Source organism: Lepidochelys kempii, chromosome 1, assembly GCF_965140265.1.
Source record: "Lepidochelys kempii isolate rLepKem1 chromosome 1, rLepKem1.hap2, whole genome shotgun sequence".
Classification (NCBI taxonomy): Eukaryota; Metazoa; Chordata; order Testudines; family Cheloniidae; genus Lepidochelys; species Lepidochelys kempii.
Window position 1 is genome coordinate 126,427,000 of NC_133256.1, and position 11,639 is coordinate 126,438,638.

At 38.5% G+C, this 11,639-nt stretch overlaps 1 pseudogene; it reads right to left on the minus strand.

Moving 5' to 3' along the window:
- Nucleotides 1-425: 425 nt before the first annotated feature.
- LOC140905142 (histone H2B 8-like) lies at nucleotides 426-8,897 on the minus strand (annotated as a pseudogene).
- Nucleotides 8,898-11,639: the final 2,742 nt, after the last annotated feature.

Below are 11,639 nucleotides of genomic sequence, written 5' to 3' on the forward strand. Positions count from 1 at the left end.
AGAGTGATGGAACCAGTACATTTCCAGTAGGCTCCCCCGGGTAATATCATTGACCAGTAAGCTGACTTGTAGCCAAAATTCATGCCCCCTCATTAGTGTGGTGCTATATTGCACTACAGAATGGGCTCAGCAGCTGCCCTTACTGTTGAACGAGAAGGGGAATGCTTTAACACACCTGTTCATTTGAATGAGGTCTGTGATCATTTTGGCATTGAAGCTCCATAAAGGCATTAAAACATGTTTCAGAATAGTATTCAGTTGACTACTCTACTGATGGCCTGGTAGGACTTTACAACATTCATTGGCTTTTGATTATTAGTACAACTGTTCCTAAATTTCTTTTCCTTTAGTCCATCTTCATAGGTCCACCAAATTACAGAGACGGTGTACACCAGATGATTCAAGAGAGAAGACTGTGGGACCTATTACTTGCCCCTGGTGTACTTAATAAAAGCCTTGATTCTCTTGGACACAGCTTGCTTAGCCAGTTCCCCTGGCGGCAGCAGGAGCACAGGAGTCTGGATCTCTTGGGAAGTGATGGTTGAGGGCTTGTTTTAATACATCAGGCAGGATGCCTCCCCAGCAATGTCCTCATTGACGAAAGGGTTCATAATGCCCATTGCCTTAGAAGAAATGTTGGGTTAGTGTGAACCTGCTTCCACACTCTGTACATGTAGATAGAATAACTCTTCTTCCTTGTCTTGCACCACTTCTTATCTCCCTTTTTCTGAGTCTCAGTCACCACTTTCTTAGAGCTCGTTTTGGCAGCAGCAACTGCAGAGTTTGGTGGATCAAGCATTCTGGTTTTTGAAGACAGTTCACTCAATGAAATACAGAAAGAAAAAGCTGGAGTGCTGGTGGCAAAAATCTCACTCCAACTTAGACTAACTGTGACATAGAAAGCTCTTGAAACCCTTCATTGTTACTATGCAAGAGGCAAAGAAGAGTTTTTTAATTTCTATTATAGAATCTGCAAAGTCCTGAGGAGTGGAGCTATTCTGGGCAATTGACAGCCTATTTTATCTGGACAGTTTCCATGTGGGGTCAGAGTCCCTTTTTTTTTTTTTTGCTTTGAGTAATTTTCATGTTACTACATGGTTAAAATTGTTCTGATCTGGACAGAGCTGCCTGATACCCTGGAGGGCAATGTCTGGCAGGGGAGAGTGCTCTGTCTGCTCTGAATTTTGACTAATGCCCATCACTGAGGTCCCAGTTTTTGGCTGTGTGATTTTATTTTTTATGTCTGTTTTATTTTATGTGGGCATATTGAGTTGTGGGTTTATTATGTGCTGATGATCGTAGGATGACTATGTTATACTTTGCTATGTTGTAATGAGGCCTGGTTGGGAATCTTTGTATTTTATTTGTATTAAGGATATCTATCCATACTAAGTTTTCTCAATCATTATTTACCACCTAGTAATCAGATAGGCAGCTCATTACATTCAGATTATTAAATAAATCAATAATAAACACTCAGTTGATACTTAATTGCACTCGATCACAGAATAATATAGAAGGACTAATTAATTACATCTTCCTTAGTTAAGATGCAGTGCTTCCTTTCTCTACAGGTATTAGTCACCAAGGGCCATATAGGGAAAGAGATGCATTTATGTTTGTTTTGCCTTTAAATCATCTTTCTACTCTATGCTTGTCTCTACTAAATAGATATCTTGTTTTTAGGAAAGAATTGATTAGTCTGGGATTCACACTGGTCATTCATCTTTGAAGAGAGAGGTGAGCAGGTGTCTATATCAGAGAGTCCTGACAAGTTCCAAGGGCCTGTGCACCTAGCCACTGTACTCTGCCGTCAATCTAAGAGTGGTAGAATTGCAGGATTCAAGTGAAAGGGGTGGGGCAAAATGACCCAGACCATGGAGTTACTCTGAGAAACTAAAGAAGGGGCAAAGGAACAGGGTGGCCAATAAACCTTTTACATAGTGTAAAAAAGTCTAATTAAATAGCAACTTTATTGGACCAACATAAGCAATTACTGTATCTATTGCATTACTTAGTGCTTCAAAGCTGGATAGGTATCATCATCACACTGAAGCATGTTTCTCAGGGTAAAACCATTCTGCCTCTACAATGAATTGGTAGACGAATATTTTCATGATAAAAGTTCTACATGTAAAAGAAAAGTCCTTAAATGAATTAGAGCCCAATTCAATTCCTACTGAAGTCTGCAGCAGTTTTACCATCGACTTCAATGGGAGCTGGTCCTAAGACCAGAATCTCCATTTATAACCAGCTTCAGAAACATTGTTGTACTCCAGAGGTCTTGCCCAACATCCTCCACATGTACTTGAAGAAAGTCATCACTGATGTCTGTGGCATTGTTAACTTAACACAATGGAACTAGAGATGAGTGTCACTTACGTCAGCATGAATTTGAAAACCTCCCAATCTATATCTCTGCAAATACCATAACTGACACTAACAGCAGTTACTAACACTATATTGATACTTGTGGCTTCTATAAGTCTAGGAAAATAGCTTCAAAATACATTCTGAAAACCATTTGGAAAAAGAATCGAGGCAAAGCATTTTGTCACCAACATTCTGAATCTGCGAAAAACCTGATCATTTTTCCATTTTCTTTTCCTCAGAGTCTTAATAGGTTTTGGAATCCATTCCAGAGAAACCTTCATTTAATCATCCACATTAGCTAGACTAATTACAATTTTCAGTACCTGACACTCCCAGACCTCCAAGCAGAATTACCTTGAAGTGTTATTTGTACTAGGCTGTTAGTATTCAGAAGACGTTGCTTAATTTCTGCTGAACTCCTGAGATTTGATAGCCATAATGTCTTTTATCTGACTTTCACTTTCTTTCAATAAAGAAACTGACGTAGTATTTTCTTTGAGATGTATAAACCTATCAAAATGGATAGCATCTGAATGGCAGAGCACTAGAACTAATAAAAATCAGTGACTGTGTGATCAAAAGCTTGTCAGCCATATTTATCTGTCACCCATATTATTTGATGTAGAAATATAGCTAGACTTTGCTAATTATTTTTGTGCATTGGTTTGGTCATTTAAAATGTTATGTTCTTTAAATTATTGCATATGATTTTAATTGTAAGATAGCATAAAGGTCTTCAATGTCAACAGTAAACAGAAAAAAGAGCAAAGGTTGTCTTCTTGAAAGGCTGACACTAAGACAACAATTTTAATATGATAATTTTTTCATTAATGGAAACCTTTGCTATTAAAATATGACTAGCCTGGGATATTAAGATATTAGAACATTAAGCCCTCTGTGTCAGTTGTTCTGGAGATATGCTGCCCTAGTTATAGCTGTGGGAGGCATTGTGCCTCAGAGAGAAGCTCCTAAAAAGTTCAGCCATTGCACTGCACTTACAAAGGCTCTCCCCGCCACTGATCAGTGTACATAGGAGGGGTGGCAGACTTGCCCCTTCCTTTTCCCTGTCCCTATGTACTGGCTAGTGCCAACAGAATCAATAACCCTGAAGAGGCCTTGTTCTACCTGAGCTCATGGATTCCCATTGTTCCCATCCTGCCCTGTGACCTTTCCCTTCCTTATACCTTCTCCATCAAATGTGCCTTTTGTAGGATATTTGAGTCCCCCTTCACCTCCCTTTTGTCACCATGCAGGGATTAGGCAGAATCTGGTCTTTAATGGGCAATACAATGCCAAAGACTGTAATTTTCAAAATGCTATGAGAACCCCTTTCTCAAAGGCCACACTGGGAGCCAGCTTTGGCTATAAACAAGATAATTTCTCTTCCTCTAAACTTCCAAACTGTTCTCTCTTTCACCAGCAATGTATCACAATGAAGGATGTGTGATGTGGATTGCAATAGAGGATGGCACATTGTGGAGAATGTGTGATTCCCTGTCAAGAAGCAATGCAGTTTTCAAGCCAGAGATTAACATTGGATTTGGACTATCCTTTTTTATTAATCAAGTAAAGCAGCTGTGCACAGCTGTTGCATCACTGAGAATTGTAGAGGCAATTTCCCAGGAGCAAAAGGGCTGCTCTTAATTAGCATGTATATTTACATATATTTGCATATGATTTTAATTGGTGATACATGAATGGTTTTTATTTTCCATGTGTATACTACTTCTCTGGAATTAACGTATTTGAAGGGGGACATGCACATTATGGAAGTGGATATGTGTTTGTGAGGACACTACAGGTTTGATTATAGCTTGATACATCTGTTCACAAATACAAACACTCTGAGCCCCAATTTTCAGAGGTGTTGAATGCCCACAGCTCTCATTGACTTCTATTTTGAGTACTCAGCACTTCTGAAAAATAAAGCCATGTACTTCCAAAGCAACTTGTAGAAATAGCAGCTCATCAATCTCCTGTTTCTTGAGCATATGTTGGAAAGTTGGAAAATGGAAGGGGAAGCAATCTCACAAGTAGCATTATTTATTTTATTTTATTTTATTTTATTATAGCACCTACTAACCTCAGTCCTGGACAAGGACCTGATTGTGCTGGGCACTGTACAGATGCAGAACCAAAAGACTGGCCCTGTGCTAAAGACTGTAAATTAAATTACATTAACTGATGATTTTCCTGAAGCTGGAGATTCAGGTTATTAACTATAGTAAGGGGATGGGAATGGAGCCTTATTAGGTTTTTTGGTTTGGGTTTAAAGTTTTTGGTTTAGACTGAACCAGGGTCAGAGTTTTACGTTTGAGAGCACCAAAATCTTCTGAGCCATTCTCATGTAAACCCCAATGAAGGAAATCCCATGGGATTCATTGTTCTTGTGAATTTTCTGCCATCTTGGGCCACATAGAAACTGAATACCTAAAACAGGAACCATCTGATTTTGGATCCCTGATAGATCCAAGTTCACAAGGGTAAGGCTGAAATCCAAACTTCACTCTCCCCAGAACTGGAGGAATGTTGGATGTGAGCTTCTGGTTCGGGTCTGTTTTTAGTCTGGTGTGACATCCATGAGACATGCATTATTATACTCTCTAAGCATCTCAGCATGTCAGTCCTTCTCAGTTAAAAATTTCTGGATCTTTTCTAAAATGGAACAAACTTTACCAAAATCTTCCTTCTGCTGAGCCACTCTGTTATACATCTCATAAAAGTATGGGTGAGCAGAAAATTCAGCTTTTATTTCCTCAAGGAAAATCTTAAACTGAAAGTCATTTAGGCCACAGGATCTAATGAAATTTCTGTTGTGACAGTAAGAGTTATGACATTATTGAAGCATAAATCATTCCTATACATGGACAGTGTAATACTAAACTAATTGTTCTAAGCAATCACCCAGACAGACAATTAAATGTTATATCATCCCTTCATTTGTTTTGACTATTGAAGAAGCACCATGTGTTGGGATGCCAGTAAGTCTAAAGAAATCCACATTTTTCAGAAATCCCTTGAGAAGGTTGAAGCCCTTTGGTCCTGAGAAACCAGATCCACAAAATCTACATAGACTTCAAAGAAAAATATAAGTTCCACCCTGAATGTGCAGTCAAGTAGATTTGTCTTGCTATGTTCTTAACCTATAATGTAAAGTAATCAAATACATCTACGATTTAATAGTCATTCCACTTCATTCTCAAATTTGCAAACTTTGGCACTGTTGTTGGACACTACTTACTACTTTCAAAAAGAGATCTTCTTGTCAACTGTTGAGAATAGGCCATTTCCACCTTAATTGAATTAGCCTCGTTAGCACTGACCCCCCACTTGGTAAGGTAACTCCCATCTTTTCATGTGCTGTAATATTTATACTGCTTTCTGTATTTTTCACTCCATGCATCTGATGAAGTGGGTTTTAGCCCACTTATGCCCAAAAGCTTATGCCCAAATAAATTTGTTAGTCTCTAAGGTGCCACAAGGACTCCACATTGTTTAAACTACTTTTGTAACTGATTGTTGTGGCAATTTCAACGTGATCAGTGACCTTTTGGAGCTATTGCTATTGGGTACAGTGTACAGGCAAGAAGCACATTTGGGGTGTTTACTTCCATACTCATTGAACTGACTTCAGTTAACATAATAGTGTTTCTTCACATAAATTCTTTGGGCACAGCTATTATTACATTGTTTAGTAGGCACATTCCAGAAACTTTGTTATTGACATCAGAATACTCTATCCATAGTCTTAGTGTTCATGATCTGATTCCCATATTTTAATTTCAAAGTTCTTTTTTTTCCAGAAAATTGTTTAATGTATTGAACGTCTGTTGATAAGCCACTCTTTAATATGCCTCCATCCTACATGACTCCCCCAGCAGCACTTCCTTTGTAATATATTTTTCAATTTTCCCATTGGGTCTAATGATCATGGAGAAGAAGCTAGAACTAAATATAATGTCAATGGCACCAATGTGTAGATTCTGTTCTTTCCTGTCCACATTACATAACTGAAGTAACAAAATTCAGAATGAGATGGGAGAACTTGTCACCATCGTATGTCCACCCAGTCGAGTATTTATCCAATTTTAATTAGCTATTTAAAATACTTATTGATGAGTGAGGACAATTCTGTTGGGGATTCCCATATTTATCCAAAAGAAAAGACATTAAATGAGAAAAAATTATCCTGCTTTTAATAAAACATGAGGGCATTATGCCTGCTTATTTACAGGGGAGATACATTTCCATTTGAGAAACTTTCCCACCTATTGTAACACAATAAAATATATACTTTTAGAAAGTCATACTATTATACTTAGGATAAATTGCACAACATGCAAAATTACATTATTTTGATTCATGTTATTTAATTATTTTCAATAAGTATGGTGATATAAAGCATAGAAAATGTGTTAGACCATTAATAATACACTGTTTTAATGTACAACCTACAAATGAATAAAGGTAAAAAAAATGGTGAAAATTAACATTTACTTACCATTCTATAGCAAAAAAACCCTAGATTAGTCAAAGTAAACGATTTATTTATTTATTTATTTATTTATTTATTTATTTATTTATTTATTTTGCTAAAGAAAAGAGTTGAAGTTAGCAATCAATCATACAGGAGAAAGTTATTGCTTAAATGAGTAGCACTCAGCTTAATCAGAATTAAACATATTCAGCTTAGCAAAGTGAAGAGCATAAAATGACTAATCCAAAATGTATTTTTAATACCTGCCATGTTTGTTCACAGAGAGAATCATACATTTAATTTAATCCCCCTTTTCACACAATTTCATTGAGAGGAACATGGAAAACTAATATAAAGTGTTCACTCAGCTGCACTTCTCTTACCTTTGCCCAAGAAAGAATAACAAGCGATGAACTTCCCAAACTAGATGCATTTGTTGTAGTCCATTATAAAAAAGTCAGTTCTTAACTTAATCAGATTTATTTCATTTCATGTAGCTATGGCCTTGTTTGCGTCCTAGATTTTCTCCAAGCCACCTCTGCTAAAATTTGTACGTGGACAACTAGGCATTCTATTTAGAGAGTTAAACAGCCTAAGCTCGTTGGTACTTTGAAAGTTATTGGACAAAAACCTGCTCCCCGGCACCAATTCAAGCCTGAATTTTACTCATTATACCAAATTTTCCTCTTATTCGAGTTACATCGGTATAAATCCACTGAGTTGAGTGGATTTACTCAAGATTTATATTGCCATAAATCAGAGCTGAATTTACCCCACCATTTCTGAAGTATGTAGTTATAGCTTCTTTTGTTCTACACTTTCATGTTGTCATAACCTAGAGCAGGATATTACAAACTAAGGGCCAGATTCTAATGCTCTTCTTGACACTGAGTAGGATTTTTCAGCATAAATGATCTCATGGACGTCAGTATCACTATTTGTGCAGTAAAGTGATATTCAGTGTGAGTAAAAGGATCAGAATCTGGGGCAAAAGGCTGATACCTACTGAAAAAGGAAACAGTTTTATTTAAATTAGAGGCTTTCCTAGAAAAAAAAACAGCACTCAGCTCCATGGTCTCCTTGATGCCATCTAACTACCCTTTATTATTATGAGACTTAGCATCTGTAATTATAATTGGCTTGCTCAACAACTTGCAGAATCGGGCCCAATACCTCTAAAAATTATTGCCTACTATAATAAGAAGAGAAATCTGTTTTCCCAGAGTATTATATGAATGATACATAACAGACTATACTGCATATTGCTGTACATTTTACCAACAGTAGGACAGGACACTTTCAACAATGTAGGTATGCGCACGGGACAGATTTTCAAACTTAAGTGAGTCCAATTTAAAATTTTCATTTTATCAAAACTAACATTAGTTTATCTGCTGTGTTCACAAATCTACACACACATTTACCCACTTTAGTGTTTGACTTTCAAAACCTATCCTTCAGTTTACATATGGGAGAAGAAAGTTGCCAAGAGTCAGTGTTCCTGAGTAGATAAACAGCACTTCAGATGCCACTTAAAAATTATACCGGATAAAAGATTGCACCATGCTTTGGTGTACGGGCAATTAGTTTAGAATATACAGGCCGAAGGACGTATTGGATTTATATTTGGTAAAAGAGGAGGGGTTCTTCAACTGGATGGGTCCCCACACAGCCAAGGTCTGTTCAGTCCCTAAACTTTTTGCTTATTCCCTGGTCTGCTTCCTACCCCGGCACCCACCTTCCCCCATGGTTTGCCAGCCTCTCTACTCCTTCCTCCCAGGGAGCAACTGTGGGCTACTTGTCTCTATAGCCCCCAAACACACCTCCCTTCTCCCAGGGAGTGATTGCAGGCTGCCTCCCTGCAGCCTTCTTCCTGCTGTCAGCTCTCTGGCTTTATAGAAGCCCACCTGTTCCACACTGGTGAGCTTCCCCTAATTAGGGCTTTCCTCTCAGCCTTCAGAGTAATAGGCTAATTGGCCCATCTGGCCTCCTTTAACCCCTTCCTGGAGAGTGTGGGAAGGACACCACTGGTCTGGACTTTATTCATATTATAGATGTGATCAAGTCATGATCACTTGTACCTAAGCTCCAATTAATTTTTAGTTCTGTGATCAATTCCTCTTTATCCATCAAAATGAGGTCTCAAATAGAATTCCCCCCATGTGAGATGCAACAATTTTGAGTTAGGAAATTATCTATAATGTTTAGAAATTTCAGGGATGTTTTAATACTGGCAGCTTGAGATCTCCAGCTTATGTCACTCAGATTGATGTCAGCCATGTTCTCTCAGTTTCACCTTCCCTCCTGTACATTATAAGGAGTCCATAAGGAGTCAGTCACCCTGTTCCTAGGTGTGGTTTGGTGGTCTGTAGCAAACATCAACAAATCCCCCATCTTGTACTTTGTCTTTTTGACATTGACCCATGAACATTCAAGATCATTTTCTTCTGAGTGTAAGTGACTTGCAAACAGGTAATGCCATTTTGGCATAGAGTGCAATTCCTCCTCTTTTGCCCACTTGATGGTTCCTAAATAGGTTAGAACCATTGATTTTAACATTCCTATTGTGCAAATCATCCCACCAGGTTTCAGTAATACCAATGAGATCAAATTTATACTCATAGATGAGCAATTCCAATTCCTCTTGTGCGTTTGCTCAGGTTCCTAGCACTGGTGTATAGGCAATTAAATAATTTCTTCTCTTCCTGTCCTTTGGTTCCTTGATTAATTTTGTTCTAAACATCTCAGATTTGTGCCAAAGGAGTGCTCACATCTTCCTTCTTTACCCCCTCTCCCTGTTATTAGTTTAACACACCCTCCTGACTAGCTAGACAGTCCTACACTGGTTCCCCTTTTATTAAGGTGGAGGCCATCCAACCTGTGCATCCCCCTCTCCCCATAGAAGGTGGACCAATGTTTCACAAAACCAATACCCTCCACACCACATGACTTACCTAGCCAACAATTCACTTCCAGAATCTTCTTCCTTCTGTCTTCCTTTGATTGTAGAACAAGAAAGATCACTGAGAAGATTCTGAGGACATTCTTCTTTTTTAGCATACTTCTGAGTTCCCTGAAGTCATCTGTTATCTGTGAGATATCCTGTGACACAATGTCATTAGTGCCAGTATCAACTGATCCTGGCCTCTTTACTTCAGAAGTCTATGAAATCTAGAGTGATGACTCAAGTCTTGGGTCTACAAAGAAAGCACACAATCCTGTTGCCCATGAGTCCCTTGCATACAGTTCTTTCATTTCTTCTGAGTACTGAATCTATCTCCAGCCATATAGAATGCCATCTTGACCTCTTGCCTCTAGGGGCTATAAGCTGACTTCCTCTCTCTGTCACTTATTGGTGGCCAACCCCTTTCTTTCTGGAACTTGTTTCTTGAGTGTCGCTGTCTAGGAACTCCTCAGCTTCTCTGATTCTCTGTAGCATCACTACAATCCCTTCCAATCCAAGAATATTTTGTTCCAGCACAGCCACTGATTTGCACTTCATACACAGGGAATCCCTTCTGGTTTCAGGCAGGAAAGAAAACATGGCACATCTGTTGCAGGTCACCACCACTATTCCACATCTAGGCATTGTGGAATTTCACATAGAGCTTAACCCTATTCAAATGCCCTCCAAAACTCCCTGTTAACTGCCTTTGTTCATGGTTCTAGAGTTCACTTAGCCTTTTTATACCAAGTCTCCCTACTTAGCTAAGTTCATATAAGCTCCTCTCTCACCACCAGGGAGCAATTAACTACTCAGAGACTTCACAGACAGTGGGGTTGATCAAAGCTTAAACAATCAGAGCTACGCAACACTTACCAAGGCGCCAACAAATAGACTTGCCTCTGCTGCTTGCTCAGGGGCCAACAGCCCAGATATGTAGTGAATACACAGAGAAAAAACAAACAGTTAAACAAGCAACACACAGACAGACCAAACATATCACTCAGCAAGTCCCTTCAAGCACAAAGTCCTCAGATATGCCCTCTGAAACTCTCTTGTTAGCTGCCTCTGTTGGTGGCTCAGCTGCCTTTGTTCTACACAGGAGGAATATGGTCTAAGTCTTAGAAGGCTAAAGAAGAGAGAAAAAATTCAATACAGACAATATCCCATTCTTAGGAATAGAAGCTAAGTTTATGTGACATATCATGAGACCCCCACCCCCTTAAGCTGAAGGGTGCCCATGAGGAATTTAAGAATGGTTAGATTTCTAGCACACTATGTCCTAGATAAAGCAACTTTGACTACTCTACCTGGGGCGAGTGCCTTTAATATGCCTCAAGTGAGCAGTGGGTGTATTTCTGTGAGTGATGCAGGCATCCAGGTATCCTGAATGTAGTTAAAAGCTTATTTCTGTCAAATTGCTGAGCCAAACTCTACAGTTTCTTTTGGGCTTTAGAAGGATTTACTGTACAATGACTTACAGGGATTCTTCAAGTGGAGAGGAAGATAACAAAGAGTGTATAAACTTATAAGGGCTCATGGTATTAAGATGAAATATTCACTATTATTGCCATAGTATTAGTGTTGAAAGGCCTATCACATGTGATGTGTTCCAACAGTCCCAGTGCACATTACTGGTGGATAGGTATTACAGAGCAAAACATGAGTAAACTGTGGCCAAGAATAAATTAAAATTAAATTCTTAAATAATTTTTACTTCCAGATAAGAAATATGTTCTTCGAAGCCACTCAAGCTTGTAAACAAACCTTGTTAATGTGTTCAGAGTTTGCAAAGAACAAATGCATAGGTCATGTCAAACTACATTAAATTGTTTGGTAAGTATA